This window comes from Microcaecilia unicolor, chromosome 4 (genome assembly GCF_901765095.1).
Source record: "Microcaecilia unicolor chromosome 4, aMicUni1.1, whole genome shotgun sequence".
NCBI lineage: Eukaryota > Metazoa > Chordata > Amphibia > Gymnophiona > Siphonopidae > Microcaecilia > Microcaecilia unicolor.
The window spans coordinates 75,991,438-76,010,925 of record NC_044034.1 but is presented as its reverse complement, the minus strand read 5'-3'; the positions used below and the strand labels follow the sequence as shown (position 1 = coordinate 76,010,925).

Here is a 19,488-nt window from a genome sequence, read left to right as displayed (position 1 = left end):
AGAGAGCCCTCCGGAGCATAGTAACATCCGCACCCAATTGAATCACTAAAGCATGTGGCCTAGTGTAGCTCTGGGATGATGATATTTGGGACAAGTATCTGATAGTGCAAATTTAGCCTTGTATGCACGATGAAGAGATACATATGGATGCATAACCATTTTATATTGTTGCTCCCAATGTAGAAAGTTCTTAATCGAGAAGTGAAAACGGCACAAACTTTTAGAGAGATGGGTGGGCGTGCCTCTGACCTGTAAGTCCATAGTCCAATGCCAAAGAGGTCATATCATATAGAGGGAGAATCTCCAGAAGATATTTATAATGAGATCGTAAAGGCACTTGCAATTGATCTAGGCTATATGCCTCAAGAAACAGTTCATGGGGCTCTCCTGTTAAAGCAGACCAAGGCAGCGAATTGATACAGTGCCATAGCTGCATATAGGGGAAAACATTAATAGCCTCTAAATGGTCATCTTTATTTTATTTTCTTACATTTGTACCCTGCGCTTTCCCACTCATAGCAGGTTCAATGTGGCTTACATATTATATACAGGTACTTATTTGTACCTGGGGCAATGGAGGGTTAAGTGACTTGCCCAGAGAAGTATATGAGTGCATCTTCCCAGACTGCTTCACCACATGAAATAGGTAAGTCACCCTTTACTGGCACTAAAAACAAAAATACGCCCCTGTCATACTCGGGGGAAAAATTACCAGTGCCTTGTAAAGACAAAAAGGAAGACACTGTGTGTGGCTGATGGAGAGCTCAACACACCCATTTCCAAGTAGCCATTAAGGGCAATAAAATCAGTACATGTGCCAAAAGTAGCTCTGTTGTTGAGGGTGTGCATGTAGTACAAAACTAAAATGGAAAGGCTGCATGAGCCAAGTTTCAACAGAAGTGTAAGAAAAATGTGACACTGAATTATACCAGTCGTTTATGTGCCACATTTTACATGCCAAAGAAAACAATTGGACCGATTAACAGGCCTAAACCTCCCTGACCTTTAGGCAAATATGCTCAGGTGATAGGCATGTGGGCCCTCTTTCCATTCCATAAGTAAAAGTTAAGAAGTCTGGCAAGCATTTTATCCAGAGCCTGTGTGATAAGTATGGGCAACTTTTGACAAACATATAGCCAACATTATCGTATTATACAAAGCCATAAGTATATAAGTATTGCCATACTGGGACAGACTCAAGGTCCATCAAGCCCAGCATCCTGTTTTCAACAGTGGCCAATCCAGGTCGCAAGTACCTGGCAAGATCCCCAAAAACTACAATACATTTTATGCTGCTTATTCTAGAAATAAGCAGATTTTCCCCAAGTCCATTTTAATAATGGTCTATGGACTTTTCCTTTAGGAAGCTATCCAAACCTTTTTTAAACCCTGCTAAGCTAACTACTTTTACTACATTCTCTAGCAACGAATTCCAGAGTTTCCCTAATAGTGAGAGGGGATACGTTTGCCAATTATACAGTGTGCTCTTGGTGGTCTCTTACAGGGGCTGAAAATTCAAGTCAACTAAGCTGGAAAGGTCACTAGAAATCACCACTCTAAGTATTTAAGTGACTTGTCAGCCCAACTTAAAGGGAATTCCCCTCCCATGTTTTTCGTACTGCGTGCTGCAAAAGTAGAACTGTGGATTTATGTAAATTAAGCTTAAAGCCTGAATAATAAGAAAAATAATCCACTAAGCTGAACAAACATTTCAAGGAATCCTGAGGGTAAGACAAAACCAAAAGAATCATTTCATGCACACCTATGGGTACCCCATATATATTTGCTCATTAAAAAGTGTATGGAGAAAGGGCTCCAGGTACAATACAAAAAGAAGAGGGGAAAGTGGGCAACCCTTTTGAGTTTCCCTTTCAAAAGGAAAGGGAGCTGTTGTGACTCCATTCACTAATACAGACACCATAGGGGAGCTATATAAGGTATGGAGTACCTTAAGATACCAGCCATCTATACCAACATAAGTAAGGGTATGAAATAAATAAGCCTGGTACACTTGATGAAAAGCTTTTCAGCATCTAACTAACAAGCATACCGGGCAACTGAGTATGCTGAGCATGTGCTATCACCAGTAATACTTTCCAAACATTAAGAACTGAAAAACATGTCTTTTAAAAAAGTTCTGTTCTATTCTTAAATGTTCTTAATTTTGTTGTAATTTTAATGTGAAAACTGTGTTCTTTGTGACCTGCCTAGAGCTTTGGTTAAGATGATAGTAAATAACCTGTTATTTATATAGCATCATCCTTATTAAAGAAATGCCTCTTGACTTGTTTCCTGTCCCTGCGGGGCAGTTTTAGTGGTTCAGATGGGGTATTTCATTTTCTTTCCAGTACATTCTATTGTAAAACCTAGTGAAAGAACCATAAGTATGCTCTGTACAATGACACTAGTAACTGAATCTTGTAATTTGCTCCTGTTGACTGTATATGGCCTCCTAGTGGTGGAGAAGCACAGTAATATCTGTGTGGTGGTATTCATGATTTAAATGTAAAATGCGTCCTTTGAATTGTTGACAGTGAGATCTAATGTTTAGAAATATTATCACACTTGGTTTCATTTTATTATTTTTTCCAGACAGATGGAATGTCTGAGACATTCTCCATTTAAACCGCCTCCCCTTCCAGTCAGGGGGACACGTAGATGATACACACAAAAAGGAGCTGAAAAGAGTTACATGAGCCATGATTTGAATGCTTCCGCACTTGTTCTTTTCATCCTAACACAATGTCAGAAAGAAATAATAAATAACAGGTCAAGAATGTCTGTCCAGAATTTTAGTGGCATGGGGGCAAGAACTAGGGGGGGGGGGGGGGGGGGGGGGGGAAAGCACAGTGGGTTTGGAAATGAGCCAAATCAAGCCATGGGTTATAGACAAATAGCACCCCTCCCCCCACCCAAAAAATATGGCCCAATGCAATTTTCTGAAAGAAGTCATTTCTGCAGCTGTAGCATAGAAATACTGATACATTGAGGGGCATAATCGAAAGGTCGTCCAAGTACGAATTAGGACGCTCTTGCGAAGTCAGGCAAAATCCGGTAGGTATAATCAAATAATAATATGGGCGTCCTTAGGCATTTGATTATCGCCATTCAAAACGCCCAAATAACGGCCGCACAAAGGGTAGTAAAAAGGGCGCCTTTAGACATTCGATTATCGCAGTTGAAAACGACTAAATCCGGCCCTAGGTGTTCCGCAAGTACAGTGCATGCAGTTCCGGACATCCAGGTACAGGAAATATGAGGAACGTTCATAAGCGTAAACTACAGGAATGATCATGCTGCTCCACCGAATATTTTTCATATTTTCCATATCTGGATGTCCGGAACTACATGCACTGTAGGTAGGAACATGCAGCTATATGCATTTTGTGTATATTTGAAAAGGTTCGCAATGTTCATACTCATCTATATAAGGCAAGCTCCGCACGCATCAAAGGCCTGCACGCATAACCATTCATGCACGTTATGGACGTCTATGCTTACGACGGCGTCCACGTGCTGAGTCGGCCATATATGGGATGGTAATCCATATATGGAGCTGTGCACGAAACGACGTCCGTCACGCAAGGACGTCCATATAAGACGCTTGTTTTCCCAAGCACGCTTATTCACTGAGAACTATGGAGGAGTTCCGTAGGGAGCACAATTTTAGCGAGGCGGAGAGCCTGCTGCTGGTGCGGCTGTGCCTTAGGCACCGGCACAGCCTCTTCATCCAGCACCACCACCTGCCCCCCAGGATACAGGCAATGAGAGTCTGGACCCGGATAAGGGACAGGCTGGAAAGGTAAGTGTTTGTCGTCATCGTCGTCCCCCCACACACACAGTGTTGTGCCTCTGTGCTATTGGATTCACAAATGAATATCTGTCCTGAAGGCAAGAACGACCATCCCCTGACTCCTGCTGTACAAACTTATATCTTACAGACAGTTTGGCATTCACAGGGACCTAGAGTCCCTGCGCAGGAGGTTCCATCGAGTCAGGCGGGAGAGCCCTGACCTCATCAGAGCAGTGCGACGCCACCTGCGGGCTCGACGTAAGTATTCAAAACAGGACACATGCACTCATTTGTAAATGTATTTATTGAATAATGCAAATGCACAGTACAATATCACTTTCCATGTGGGTAATAGGCAACTAGTAAGTCATAACACCTCTGTCCCAGATCAAGGCCTTAGGTTGCAGGTGCCCTCCCATGAGTGTGGCTGCAACCTCCAACCAACCTCCTCCGAGATGAATGAGATGACATGCCTCACTTTAGTATCCCCCTTTCTGGGGTGGGTGGATACTGGTAGTCTTGGCCGAGGTCCTACTTTTAGTGGATGTCATTGACTTATATTAAAGTTATGTGCTTACCCCCCCCCAAAAAAAAAAAAACAATACAAAGAACAAAACAGGTCAGTATTCACATATCATTATGCAAATATGTTGGGCACCAATGAGTGTGGTCTGCCAACATGTCCTGTGTGTTCTGTGTCAGAGCACCTTCTAGGGTTCCCTGTCATGTCATCTGACGCATCTCAGTCCCCATGGGTATAGGCCACGCCTCACCACACCTTTCCCCATCCCCCGCGTCAGGCCACCCAGCTCCTGCACTATGCAAGCCATGTTGCATGTGCTGATCTCAACCACGATCCTTTTACATATACAGGCCACCAGCAGCAGCAGGAGGAGGAGGTGGCTGAGGAGGCCGACCAGGAGGAGGAGGTGGCCGAGGAGGCCCAACAGGAGGAGGAGGCCAAGGAGGACCAACAGGAGGAGGAGGAGGAGGAGGAGGCCGAGGAGGCCCAACAGGAGGAAGAGGAGGCCCAACAGGAGGAGGAGGAGGAGGAGCAAGTCTTCCTCATCGATGAGGCCATGATGGAGGAGGAGGAGGGGGTCCTCATAATCGATGAGGGCATTATGGAGGAGCTCCCACCAGCTGCAGCTCCATCGCCCTCATCCCCTGGGCCAGCTCCATCCCCTGGGCCACCTCCATCCCCTAGGCTACCTCCATCCCCTGGGCCACCTCCAGCCCCTAGGCTAGCTCCATCCCCTGGCCCAGCTCCATCCCCTGGGCCAGCTCCAGCCCATGGCCCAGCTCCAGCCCATGGCCCAGCTCCAGCCCTGCGCCTCCTGCAGCACCTGGTAGATGGCCAGAACCAGGTGCTGCAGGAGCTGAGAGCCATAAGGCAGGGTAATGAGGAGCTCCACAGGCCACTAAGGGTGCTTCTGACACTGCTCATTACCCTGCTACAAAGGGCACTACACTTGGGGCATGGCCACCGGTGAAAGACTTTGTAAGGTTTGGGGGAGGGGGGATTTGTACATTTTGAGGGGGATTTGTAGGGGTGGGGGGATTTGTACATTTTCGGGGGGATTTGTAGGGTTGGGGATTTTTACGTTTTGGGGGGATTTGTGTCTCCATGTTTAAATAAATATATGTGTTTTATACTGTATATAACAGGGTGTGTGTGTCTGTAGGTTGTGCATTACATATTATCAAATGCTGGTGTTGATGTGAGAGGAGGCAATATGCATTACATTGCATGAACTGTGAAGTGTGAAAGAGAAATATGATGCATATCTGTGATAATTGTGCCTATAAAGAAGGCCACCTGTTCATTCCATCCTGCATGGCTGTATGTGCGGGGGGGGGGGGGGGGGGCCACAAATGTGGTCTTGAAGCACACAAATGGCCATCCAGCCTCTCTCCCTCCCTCCCTCCCTCCTCCTTACCATAGAGCCCCACAGCACAGAGTGCTGTAAATAATAGATTTGTTGTCTGGCGCTAGTGATCTGCGTGGATGAGACGATGGTGCAGGGAGGAGGGCTTTAGATTTGTTAGGAACTGGGCAACATTCTGGGGAAGGGGGAGCCTATTCCGAAAGGATGGGCTCCATCTTAACCAGAGTGGGACCAGGCTGCTGGCATCGGCGTTTAAGAAGGAGATAGAGCAGCTTTTAAACTAGAAATGGGGGGAAGGCCGACAGTCGCTCAAAAGAGCATGGTTCGGGATAAGGTATCTTTCAAAGATATCACCATAACAGGGAAGATAGAGTATCCTGATAGTGAGGTTGCAAAAGAGATTGTAGTAGATCGGGTATCTTTAAATAACAATAAAAATCAGACAAAAGATTGCCAATTAATACTGTCAAGTACTAAGCATGATGTACTTAGGAACAACAAACATAGTTTGAAATGTCTATATGCGAATGCCAGGAGCCTAAGAAATAAGATGGGGGAGTTGGAATATATTGCACTAAATGAAAAATTAGATATAATAGGCATCTCTGAGACCTGGTGGAAGGAGGATAACCAGTGGGACACTGTCATACCGGGGTACAAATTATATCGTAGTGATAGGGTGAATCGGATTGGTGGAGGGGTAGCATTGTATATTAACGAGAGCCTTGAATCAAATAGATTGAAAATTCTGCAGGAAACAAAACACTCCTTGGAATCACTGTGGATTGAAATTCCATGTGCAAAGGGGAAAAGGATAGTGATAGGAGTGTACTACCGTCCGCCTGGCCAGGACGAACAGACGGATGCGGAAATGTTAAAGGAAATCAGGGACGCAAACAAACTGGGCAACACAATAATAATGGGGGATTTCAATTACCCGCATATAGACTGGGTTAATGTAACATCTGTACACGCAAGGGACATAGGATTTCTTGATGAAATCAAGGACAGCTTCATGGAACAGCTAGTTCAGGAGCCGACAAGAGAAGGAAAAATACTAGACTTAGTCCTTAGTGGTGCTCATGATCTAGTGCAGGGGGTAACGATACGAGGGCCGCTTGATAACAGTGATCATAATATGATCGGTTTTGATATTGGCATTGAAGGAAGTGAAACTAGGAAATCAAGTACGCTAGCGTTTAACTATAGAAAAGGTGATTACGACAAAATGAGAAAAATGGTGAAAAAAAGACTGAAAGGAGCAGCTCGCAGAGTAAAAAACTTGCATCAGGCGTGGATGCTGTTTAAAAACACCATCCTGGAGGTTCAGGACAAATATATTCCACGTATTAGAAAAAAGGGAAAAAAGACTAAACGTCAGCCGGCGTGGCTAAACAGTAAGATAAAGGAAATCATTAGAGCCAAAAAACAATCCTTCAGAAAGTGGAGAAGAGAACCAACTGAAAGTAACAGGATAGATCATAAGGAATGCCAAGCCAAATGCAAAGCGGAGATAAGGAGGGCAAAAAAGGACTTTGAGAAGAAATTAGCGTTGGAAGCAAAAATACATAGTAAAAATTTTTTTAGATACATTAAAAGCAGGAAACCGGCCAAAGAGTCGGTTGGGCCGCTGGACGAAAATGGTGTTAAAGGGGCGATCAAGGAGGACAAAGCCGTAGCGGAGAAATTAAATGAATTCTTTGCTTCGGTCTTCACTGAGGAGGATTTGGGGGGGGACACCGGTGCCGGAAAGAATATTTGAAGCGGGGGAGTCGGAGAAACTAAACAAATTCTCTGTAACCTTGGAGGATGTAATGGGTCAGTTCAGCAAGCTGAAGAGTAGTAAATCACCGGGACCTGATGGTATTCATCCCAGAGTATTAATAGAACTAAAAAATGAACTTGCGGAGCTACTGTTAGAAATATGCAATCTGTCCCTAAAATCGAGTGTAGTACCGGAAGACTGGAGGGTAGCCAATGTTACTCCGATTTTTAAGAAGGGTTCCAGAGGAGATCCGGGAAATTATAGACCGGTGAGTCTGACGTCGGTGCCGGGCAAGATGGTGGAGGCTATTATTAAGAATAAAATTGCAGAGCATATACAAAAACATGGACTGATGAGACAAAGTCAGCACGGATTTAGTGAAGGGAAGTCTTGCCTCACCAATCTAATGCATTTTTTTGAGGGGGTAAGCAAACATGTGGACAATGGGGAGCCGGTTGATATTGTATATCTGGATTTTCAGAAGGCGTTTGACAAAGTGCCGCACGAAAGACTCCTGAAGAAATTGCAGAGTCATGGAATCGGAGGTAGGGTATTATTATGGATTAAGAACTGGTTGAAAGATAGGAAGCAGAGAGTAGGATTGCGTGGCCAGTATTCTCAGTGGAGGAGGGTAGTTAGTGGGGTCCCGCAGGGGTCTGTGCTGGGTCCGTTGCTTTTTAATGTATTTATAAATGACCTAGAGATAGGAATAACTAGTGAGGTAATTAAATTCGCCGATGACACGAAATTATTCAGGGTCGTCAAGTCGCAGGAGGAATGTAAACGATTACAGGAGGACCTTGCGAGACTGGGAGAATGGACGTGCAAGTGGCAGATGAAGTTCAATGTTGACAAGTGCAAAGTGATGCATGTGGGTAAGAGGAACCCGAATTATAGCTACGTCTTGCAAGGTTCCGCGTTAGGAGTTACGGATCAAGAAAGGGATCTGGGTGTCGTCGTCGATGATACGCTGAAACCTTCTGCTCAGTGTGCTGCTGCGGCTAGGAAAGCGAATAGAATGTTGGGTGTTATTAGGAAGGGTATGGAGTCCAGGTGTGCGGATGTTATAATGCCGTTGTATCGCTCCATGGTGCGACCGCACCTGGAGTATTGTGTTCAGTACTGGTCTCCGTATCTCAAAAAAGATATAGTAGAATTGGAAAAGGTACAGCGAAGGGCGACGAAAATGATAGTGGGGATGGGACGACTGTCCTATGAAGAGAGGCTGAGAAGGCTAGGGCTTTTCAGCTTGGAGAAGAGACGGCTGAGGGGAGATATGATAGAAGTGTATAAAATAATGAGTGGAATGGATCGGGTGGATGTGAAGCGACTGTTCACGCTATCCAAAAATACTAGGACTAGAGGGCATGAGTTGAAGCTACAGTGTGGTAAATTTAAAACGAATCGGAGAAAATTTTTCTTCACCCAACGTGTAATTAGACTCTGGAATTCATTGCCGGAGAACGTGGTACGGGCGGTTAGCTTGACGGAGTTTAAAAAGGGGTTAGATAGATTCCTAAAGGACAAGTCCATAGACCGCTATTAAATGGACTTGGAAAAATTCCGCATTTTTAGGTATAACTTGTCTGGAATGTTTTTACGTTTGGGGAGCGTGCCAGGTGCCCTTGACCTGGATTGGCCACTGTCGGTGACAGGATGCTGGGCTAGATGGACCTTTGGTCTTTCCCAGTATGGCACTACTTATGTACTTATGCAGATAACCCTAGGTAGCACATAGATGATGTTTGCTCTCTGATCACCAGACACCCTTACCCACAACCACACCGCATTGGTGGTGCCACCAAGGAGCTACAAGCAGCTGGGTCATGTTTTCACATTCCAATCCTTCAACAATGGTATATAGTGCTGAGGAGAAAAGGGAAAACAATAGTCACAGTATTTGATGGATATTTATATCAGCACAATTGCAATATAATACAACAGGTACAGAAGGGCACCCAAATATATATGTGTTTATTTACATTGAGTTTGGTCACCCCTTTTTCAGTAGTAGCTCAAGGGTGTGTTACATTCAGGCACTCTGGATCTGTCTCAGTCCCAGGAGGGTGTTAAGTTTCCTCGTGACACAATGGACAGTAATGTCACTTGACCAAGTTCACACAGAGCAGCTGGGATTTGAACTGGCAACCTGTGGATTACAAGACTGGTGCTGTAACCACTACGCCATGCTAGACACCAGGCTGCAGCCAGCTGCAGGTAATTTGGATTAGGAACTGTAATCAACGACCCTCACCGTCACCATGACTGAAGGGCTCAGTAGGCAGGTACCTGTGGCCACCATGCAATTCGTTTGCAGACTAAAAGTTAGAAATGCTTCACTTCCATAACTATGAAGAATTATAGGAGTGTGTTCAATAATGTGGAGGAGTGGCCTAGTGGTTAGGGTGGTGGTCTTTGGTCCTGAGGAACTGAGTTCGATTCCCACTTCAGGCACAGGCAGCTCCTTGTGACTCTGGGCAAGTCACTTAACCCTCCATTGCCCCATGTAAGCCGCATTGAGCCTGCCATGAGTGGGAAAGCGCGGGGTACAAATGTAACAAAAAAAAATGTGGAAAAGACATTCATTGCATATATTCTTCCCCTCCCCCCCCCCCCCCCCCCCCAGCAACCTTCACAATGGGTGAGCACTTCATAAATGGGGACTGGGGTGCAGCACATAAAGCGTGGAACCTACTGGGGAGTCCCACAGGCCCAACATGATATGGTCCAGCAACTCCAACAGCAACACCACACAGTACAGCCGTCAAGCAGCACCAATAAGGGCCCTCAACGTCCTCCACTGCACAGCATCCACTAGCAAACCTGGTGAAAATAGAAGTTGAATGCAAAGCACATCCAGAGAATGGGCAGCCCTTGAACAAGTGGCTAAGAACTATTAGCTTACCTTGAACTTGTGTAGCAAGATTCTAAGCAAGCACCCACCTGCAATGGAAATGTCACTGATGCGGAAATGGAGTTCAAGGGATGTGGACCACTGCAAACAGAGGTGGCAAGGCCAACCCCCCAGCAGATGACACGAAAAATACAAACCGTACAAACAAACAGGTGTTGAAACGCATACACCCCCCCCCCCCCAATGTAAAGAACAATCGGTAAAGTGCAAGCAAACAGCCCATTTAAAAGGCCAGCACTAAAAGGAATGTAGGTGAGGACGCCCATACGGCTCCGCCCATAATCAGAATCGTGCCCACAACACAGAGCAGCTGGGGACGCTCATAGTACTCCGCCCATAATCGTAATCACGGACGCCCAAATCGCTGGATGAGCTGGGTACGTGTAGGGATTTGGTCCATAATCAAACAATCAACACCTATCTCAAGGCCGCCCATTCCCCCTTCAACATGGGCGTGTCTGGCGAGTATTTAGGCGTTTTTCTCCGGATTTTCGAATTGCTTTGTTACAATGGCACCGAGGCTGCCTTCGACCCATAAGGGTAATTTTAGCGATGCCGAAATCGAGCTCCTGGTGCACGAGATAGACAGGAGACACACATTTCTGTTTGCTCCCACAGGCCAGAGACTCGCTGCTACTACCAAGCAACGGGAATGGCAGGCGGTCCGGGACCACCTGAATGCAGTCTTCCACAGTGGCAGAGACGTGGAAGACTGCAAACGTAAGTGGCGCAGGCTGAGACGGGATGTGAGACGGAAGGCTGGTGGGAACCCCCCAGCACATGACACCGCAAACCTGACGCCCCTGGAGCGGATTGTTCACCGCCTGTTACCCCAGGAGGGCATTCATGGCGTCCCTAGGACCCTTGACACATCAGCACAGCCTGAGGGCACAGGTAGGTTGACCCTTATGAAGCTGGGGTATCTGTTGTGCTGCTGCACTACACTCTGTTTTACACAATTGGGGGACAAGAGGAGGGAGGTGGGAGGTGGGGGGAGTAGTGTCAGCAATGTGTGTATCTGACTGTCTTCAAACCTAGCCTAAAAGGCCACCTTTATGATGCTGCTTTGAACTCCTAACCACTACTCACTTGCTCAAGACCCTTACTCACTATCCCCACCTTAGTAATTCCCTTCGCTCTTAGTTGCCCTGTCTGTCTGTCTGTCTGTCTGTGTGACTTAATTAGAATGTAAGCTCTATTGTGCAGGGACTGTCTCTTCATGTTCACATGTACAGCGCTGCATATGCCTAAAGGATTAGTAGTAATGTGTAGGTTGGCACTGTGTCACAGCTTTGGGGCTCTTCCCCACTCCCTCCTCTTTTACCATTTCCAAACTCTGCATATATCCTTCCCACACCTCTGTGCTGTAGCCAGCAACGTGGTTCATACACCAGTTGTAGCCAGTCTAGGAAGTCAGTAGTAAAAGAAGACATGCACATATGTCCTTCAGTTACAAAAAAAACCCAACAAAAACAAAAAGGATGTGGAAGGACATCCTCAGAGTTGGTAATTGCTGTCCTTCTCTTGGGTCTTCCTCCAGCACCTCTGCCTTTTACATCAGTCTCTCCTGTCCTGGTCTCCAGCTCTGTCCCATGTACAATCACATCTGTGGCTTGCCTGCCAATCCTATTCCTCACCATCTCCTTGCTGGGTTTTCAAGAGTGGGGCCTTGTATACGAATGCTGAAAAACAAAAGTGGGATATTTTCACCAACACACTTCCTCCCCCTTTTGCTATGCAGGTGATGACAGCCACTCAGATGAGGCTGGGCCTAGTGGGCTACAGGCCCAGCAAAGAACTGCAGCAGCAGCAGCAGAAGAAGAAGAGGCGCTACCTCCACTTCCATCACCTCCATCACTTCCATCACCTGCAGCAGCAGAGCGCATACCTGCAGCTGCACCAACTGCAGCCTTTGCTGATAATGAAGAGGATGGAGAAAGGGGGTCACCTCCTCGCCAGAGGCTATAGAGCCACAGGAGGCAACTGATGCGTGTGACAACTCAGTTGCTGCGCCACAATGTGGAGCTGCATGAACACCGGCGGGAGAAGCTCCAGGTGCAGCAGGAGAAGCTCCAGGTGCAGCGGGAGGTGCTCCAGGTGCAGCGGGAGATGCTCCAGGTGCAGCGGGAGGCGCTCCAGGTGCAGCGGGAGGCGGTAAAGGGCCAACATGCTATGCTCCAGCAACTCCAACAGCTGGAGCATAGCATCGAGGGCCTGCGCCGTGACCTGACACCACCTACTCCAGCCATGCTGCAGCACCAGGAACTGGCCTCAACGTCCTCTAGTGGCCAGCAACCAGCGGCTAAACGGAGGACCTTGAGGTCGTCCGCCTCCCCAGCCACTGCTGCACCACCCACCAGACCAGCTCCCATTCTGGGTCCTGTGGCCAGGTTGGAGGGCAGCACTACAAGGTGGCCTGACTTTGAAAGGGCAGCTGAGGAAGCAGGCTGCCGTCTGCATACTCAGGACAGTGAGAGCAGCTCCTCATCAGAGCACTCTGAAAAGACTTCCCCTGCAGCACCAGCTACAACCGAACACGGTAGGCGGGGACGGGGCAAGGGGAAGGGAAGAGCCCAGGGGAGGGGTCGTGGAAAGTGATGGGACATGGGGGGAGAGGGGGTGATGGTGGTGGAGGGGTGATGGTGTAGACATATGTGATTGCTATGAATAAATTTCAACTTACTCTCACACAAAACTTGTCTCTATGAGTCGTTGCCTTGCTTTGACCCCCAGCTGGTGTGCGGTCTGCTCTGCTCTGTGGGCGGGAGGTGGAGGGGGCTCCTCATCCTCTTCCTCTGGGGCCTGCTGCTCTGGTGGCTGTGGTTCCTCTGGGAGGGGCTGTCATCTGCGCAGGGCCAAATTATGGAGCATGCAGCAGGCCACGAAGATCTTGGCCACCTTTTGGGTGGCCCTCCAGACCGGTCCAGGCACCGGAACCTGTTCTTCAGTAGGCCAAAGGCCCGCTCTATGATGACACGGGTGGTCCGATGCCTGCTGTTGTAGGTCTCCTCCGACCCTGGTTGTGGATGCACCAGGGGGGTCATGAGCCAGCTCCGCTGCTGGTAGCCTCTGTCACCTTTGAGGAGAAGCACAATGAGAAAGATGAGTGTGTATTGTTTGGAGGTGTGTGTGTGGGTTGTGGAGGAGGTCTAGGTTGGGCAGATCCATGCTGCACTTACCTAGGAGCCATCCGCCAGTGATCTCCCCTCGGTCAAACCTGCGGAAGATGCCTGAGTGCTGTAGGATGTAGGCATCATGGGTGGAACCGGGGTACCTGGCACACAAGCCTAATATCTCCCCCTGGGCATCACACACAACTTGCATGTTCATTGAATGAAATGCCTTCCTGTTTCTGTAGGTGGCTTCGTGTGCCCGGGGGGGGGGGGGGGGGGGGGGGTCTGAGTGTGACGTGTGTGCAATCAATCACACCTATGACCGAGGGGAATCTAGCTACAGCATAGAAGGCAGCCATGTTGTTGTGCAGGGCCTGGGGGGTGGTGGGGAAGGTGATGTAGTCAGAGGTGTGGGTAAGGAAGGTATCAAGGAAGTGGGTAAGGCAGTTGGAAATGGAAGCCTGGGTGAGCCCCGTGTTGACAGCAAGCACAAACTGGAAACTCCCAGTGGCCAGAGCAGAGAGAGCGACAGTGACTTTTAGGTGCACGGGGATGGGGTTGTTCCTATGGGTCCGGGCCTGCAGGAGTGGTTGGAGCTGGTCACACAGGTGCTGAATGGCTGCCTTATCAAACCTGTACCTAGTGATACACTGGAGGTCAGTGAGGTCAAGGAAAGTGGTGCGGGGCCTGAACACCCTGGGGCGTATCTCCTACGGGGGGGCATCTCTTCCTCCACCATGTGCATCGCCAGTGCATTTAGTGCGTCCATTGCCTATAAGCTCACTCCCACCACCACAACCACACTGCACTTGCAAGCACTCTCCGACCACACCCTCTAGCCACTCACTGCCAAACACACGCTGCAGCAGTACACAGGACAAACAGAGACTCCAAACAGGTAAGGGAATGACGTATGCACGTTGGAACAGTGAATGGAGAGGGAGAGGGTAAGGGGAAGGAGTTTGGGGGCTAGAAGGGGTAGGGAAGGATGAAAGGGTAAAACACAAAAGAGGCAGGTGAGGGTAAAGAGGTTCGGACTAGGGCACACACGCAAAGATAACAGGTACTCCACTTTCTCTCCAAACAACGATTCAGCTTTCTCTCTCAACAAATATCTCACCACTCTCCAACTACACAAAATCGCTACTTGGTCTATAGACAATTTCCCCCTTCCGCTGGTCGCTTTTATATGAGGTCTACCGAGGAACACCCATGTTCTGGCACATACCAAACCATTTCGCAAGCCGTAATATGGTACGGACGCCCAACGCGTAACACCGCCCATAACACGCCCCCTATGTCGCCGGCCGTAGATGGGCGTTTTTGCATTAGGCGCGTCCTTACGGCCCCCTTTTGATTATTGGCTTTGGGCGTCTTTCGTCCATGGGAACGTCCATGTGCCGTTTGTGTCGCTTTTTGTGCGCTTCTAGCGTTCGAAAATAAGCCCCATTGGATCTTAGTAGAGAATTTATCTTTATCAAACTGTCCTTCTCCTGCAGCAATACTGAAAAGAATTCAGTGAGCCATGTTCTGCACGTTTCCCCATTTGTTTACTGGATTAACTTAATACGTCTATCACCTACAGTTTAACACTTTGTTCTGCAAAAGAAAATTGAATGACCTTTTTTTTCAATTATAGTTATTAGAATTTTACTTCATTCAACAAGTATCCACTTGGTAAATATAGTAATACTGAATAATTCATTAATATTAAGTAATATGACAAAAAGCAATGAGGGGCATTTTCGAAAGAAACGTCTATGTTTGGATTTGGACGTCTTTGTAAAACGTCCAAATCCGGGGGCGGGGAAAACCATAATTTCGCAAAAAGATGGATGTCCATCTTTCATTTTGAAAATACCATCAGAGACGTCCAAATCCAAGGACGTCCTTAAATTTGGACGTCCCTAGACATGGACATCTTTGACTTTCGGCGATTTTCGAAACCAAAGACGTCCATGTCAAAAACATACAAATGCCATTTGGACATGGGAGGAGCCAGCATTTCTAGTGCACTGATCCCCCTGACATGCCAGGACACCAACCGGGCACCCTAGGGGGCACTGCAGTGGACTTCATAAAATGCTCCCAGGAACATAACTCCCTTACTTTGTGTGCTGAGCCCCCCAAAACCCACTACCCACAACTGTACACCACTACAATAGCCCTTTTGGGTGAAGGGGGGCACCTATATGTGGGTACAGAGGGCTTCTGGTGGGTTTTGGAGGGCTTGCTGTTTCCTCCACAAATGTAACAGGTGGGGGGGGGGTGTGGGCCTGGGTCCGCCTGTCTGAAGTGCACTTCAGTACCCACTAAAACTGCTCCAGGGACCTGCATTCGCTCTCATAGACCTGAGGCTTGCATGAAATATTTTTATAGATTTTTGAGGGTGGGAGGGGGTTAGTGACCACTGGGGGAGTAACAGGAGGTCATCCCCGATTCCCTCCAGTGGTCATCTGGTCATTTCAGGCACCTTTTTGTGCCTTTTTCGTAAAAAAAACATGTCCGGGTGAAAAAGTCCAAGTGTTCGTCATGGACGTCCTTGCTTTTTTTAATTATGGGTCAAAGACGTCCAAGTGTTAGGCATGCACAAGTCCCGCCTTCGCTATGCCTCTGACATGCCCCCTTGAAAATTGGATGCCCTTGCGACGGACTGCAGTTGAAGACGTCCAAAATCGGGTTTCGATTATACCGATTTGGACGTCTCTGGGAGATGGACGTCCATCTTCCGATTTATGTTGAAAGATGGACTTCTTTCTCTTTCGAAAATGAGTCTGAATATGTCTTAGCACACCATCTTGAGGAGATCCAGAAGAAACTGGTAGTTGTAAAAATGAAAAAAATATATCCTCCAGAAATTGCTAATTTTCTGTATGAACTTTTACAATAGATTACCTGTTGACATCTATATGTTTTATGCTTGAAATGTGTGAGATTCTTTGCCTTTCTTATGTCTTCATACAGATATTATTTGAAACAGATAATGTTGGTATCCAACGACTCACTGTCCATTGGTTTCTGAGAAAGTTTGACTATTGTTTAAAGAAATGTTGATTCTATGCATAATGGCTATGATTTTTAAAAGAGAAGCATTTTTGGGAGCAGCATTATTTTGTACAGAGACACTTGTGCACCTCACCTAGGTGAAGTGCACTGAGAAATCTTTAAAATGTTTTTGGACCTTAATTGCAAGACATTTACGATTGCTAAACTTTTTTTTTTGTTTATTGTGAGCCCTCCAGACATAGAAAAATATCTATTGTACCTGAGTGTACACTACTTCAGTAGTTTTCAGGCTTGCAGGTGTTTTATATATTCAGTTACAATAGATATTTTTCTGTTCCTGGAAGGCTCAAAATTAAAAAAAAAAATAAAACACACAAGCAGCAGAAGTGAGTTTGAACCTGAGTCCCCTGAGCCTTAGTAAGACCTATTGCTTTAACCACTAGGCTACCCTCTGCTCTACATGGATGTCTGTGTGGCCATTTTATAAGATGGACGTTTGTATGGCTGCATAGGACTGCCCATGTTCCTTGTTTTCCCCTGTTCATAATTTGGATGTTTCAGTTTGTAAAATGGATGTTAATGCTGGATGTTTCCAGCATAAATATCCATCGTTCATGCATTTTAGAACAGGCTGTATCCTGTTCTAAAATAAATGCAAGATGGATATCCGTTTGTAACGTTCTGAGTTGGATGTCCTTTCTAAAATTCCACTCATTACTTCTCTTATAACTGTAATTCATATGTCTTCAGATGTGGACAAAGACAGGGAAAACCGCAGGAGCGGAGGACCATATGTCACTACGTGGAGGGAAAACAAGTGGAAGGAGTAGTGAAGGTAGCAGGGCTCTTCCACAGAAGACGAGAAGATGAAAATTCTAAAATTCTTGTTGGGGCTAACACCAGATGGGGTTGTGTGGATCCCTGAATTGGCGCCTTTCATCTTCCCGGCCTTGGAGATAGTCAGCTTTTAGCAAGCTTTGTTGGAAAATGTGTTTCTGTATATTTTTTTCCCAAGCATTATATAATTTAAATATTTTTATTCACTCTGTGCAACAAAATGCTTTAGTGGCAAAAATATTCTAAGCTGCCAATAGGAGTGAATCAGGTCCACAATGCAAGATTTCCTGAATCCGTTCTAATGACCCCACATCATCTTGGATTTTTTTTTTAATATCGACAGTGAATATGAAAGAGAGAAATATATATAACTTGAAGATTCGGTATGTGCAAATTTAGATTCCCTTTTACAAAGGTGCACTAATGTTTTTAGCGCATGCTAAAATAAGCGTTCGCTAAATGCTAGGGACACCCATATATTCCTATGGACATCTCTAGCATTTAGCACACGCTAAAAATGTATGCCTTTGTAAAAGACCCCCTCAGTGAAAGCATGAGGGTATAACCTGCACAGTCCTAACTACCTTACTGAGCAGACTAAATGGGTCACCTTTGCCTTTATTTTCCATCATTTAATATGTTACTGTCTCATGTACATTCATTGTGGATACCTTGAAAACACAACTGGCTGTGGATACACTAGAGAGATTTGGGACGCCCTGTCTTAGTGTATGTACAAGGGGGGGGGGGGGAGTGAACTCCTAGATTTTGTCATTTAACATTGTTGTAACAGCATAATTTACACAAGTTTGGGTCATTTGTCCAAAATAAACATCAAGCAACACTTTACATAATTGACCACCAGCACTTGTTGTTTACTTATTTTTTCCACCTTGCAAAAGTGACATCAGAGTGATGTCATTGTGTACATGTGAAAATGGTGTTTAATGAAGAAGATAAAGTTGTTTTGAAGTATTTGTGACAAACTAAACATTATGGTGTGAAACAAGTTTTTGCTGGATTTGGAACAAAGAGTTGGGCATTGGGGAGCTTAAATAAATAAGCTTCTGAAAATGATTGATGAAACTGGTACAACAGAATGTCAGAAGGATATGACTGCATGAGAAGAACTTGATCACCATGTGATTGATTCTGCAATAAGACAGTGGCATACCCGTCTTCATGCTTGTGTGTCTGCTTGGGGAGGACATTTTGGACAAATTCTGTGACTGAAAATAACCTTATTAACTTTGCAGGAGTAGTTCTGTATTGGAGCATTGCAGGTTGTCCAAACTTCAGAGGCAAGGTTAATATTTGGACAGTCATGCTTTCAACATATCTCCCCAATTTTGAAGGATTTTGAGAATTCAGTTTAAAATATTATTGTTAATTCATAAGTATTTGAAATCGGAACCTTATCATTTTCTGAGAACAGTTCTTAGATGAATGCAGATTTATTGGTCATCCTAGCACTATGACAAATTCATTTTGAAGAAACAAGGCAAAAAGCGGTTGTGGAACTCTTTGCCAGGACAGATCAGCTGATGTCAGATACTAGTCAATTTAATAAATTACTAAAAACACACTGGGGGATCTTTTACTAAAGCTTAGCTCAGGTTACCTGCAGCAGGGCCCATAGGAATAAAAAGGGCCCTGTTGCAGATAACTCGAGCTAAGCTTTAGTAAAAGATTCCCATTCTGTTTAGCATTCTAGAACTGAGATTTATGGGTACATTTTTTAGCAGTCTCTGGAGGATAATTTATTTTGGAGAAAATGGAATTTTTTGTTTTTAATGTAATTTGTATATATTTGTATTTTGTTTGGGATTGTGTATGTTTCCCAGTTATCCACATAGTTATATGGGGAATATAAATGAATAAACTAAACTACTAATTGAAAAGGTCACGTGGAGGGGCATAATCGAACGTGAACGCCTATCTCCATGGGTGTCTATGTCCGAAAATGGGTAAGTGAAGAGGCGGGACAGACCATATTTTCGAAAAAATGGACGTTTTTCAGCTGGGCATTTGTTTTTTTTAGCGATAATGGAAACTAAAAATGCCCAGCTCAAAAGCATCCTAATCCGAGCCATTTGGCCGTGGGAGGGGCCACGATTCGTAGTAAACTCGCCCCCCCCTGACATGCCAGGACACCAACTGGGCACCCTAGA

At 46.0% G+C, this 19,488-nt stretch overlaps 1 long non-coding RNA gene across 1 annotated transcript in view; it reads left to right on the top strand.

Annotated features, from left to right (window-relative positions):
- Positions 1-17,734, top strand: part of LOC115468561 — a 32,822-nt gene extending 15,088 nt beyond the window's left edge. The window contains exon 3 of the long non-coding RNA XR_003941886.1: positions 17,231-17,734. This is a non-coding gene — a long non-coding RNA (uncharacterized LOC115468561). The remainder of the gene's footprint in view (positions 1-17,230) is intronic.
- The last annotated feature ends 1,754 nt before the right edge of the window (positions 17,735-19,488 follow it).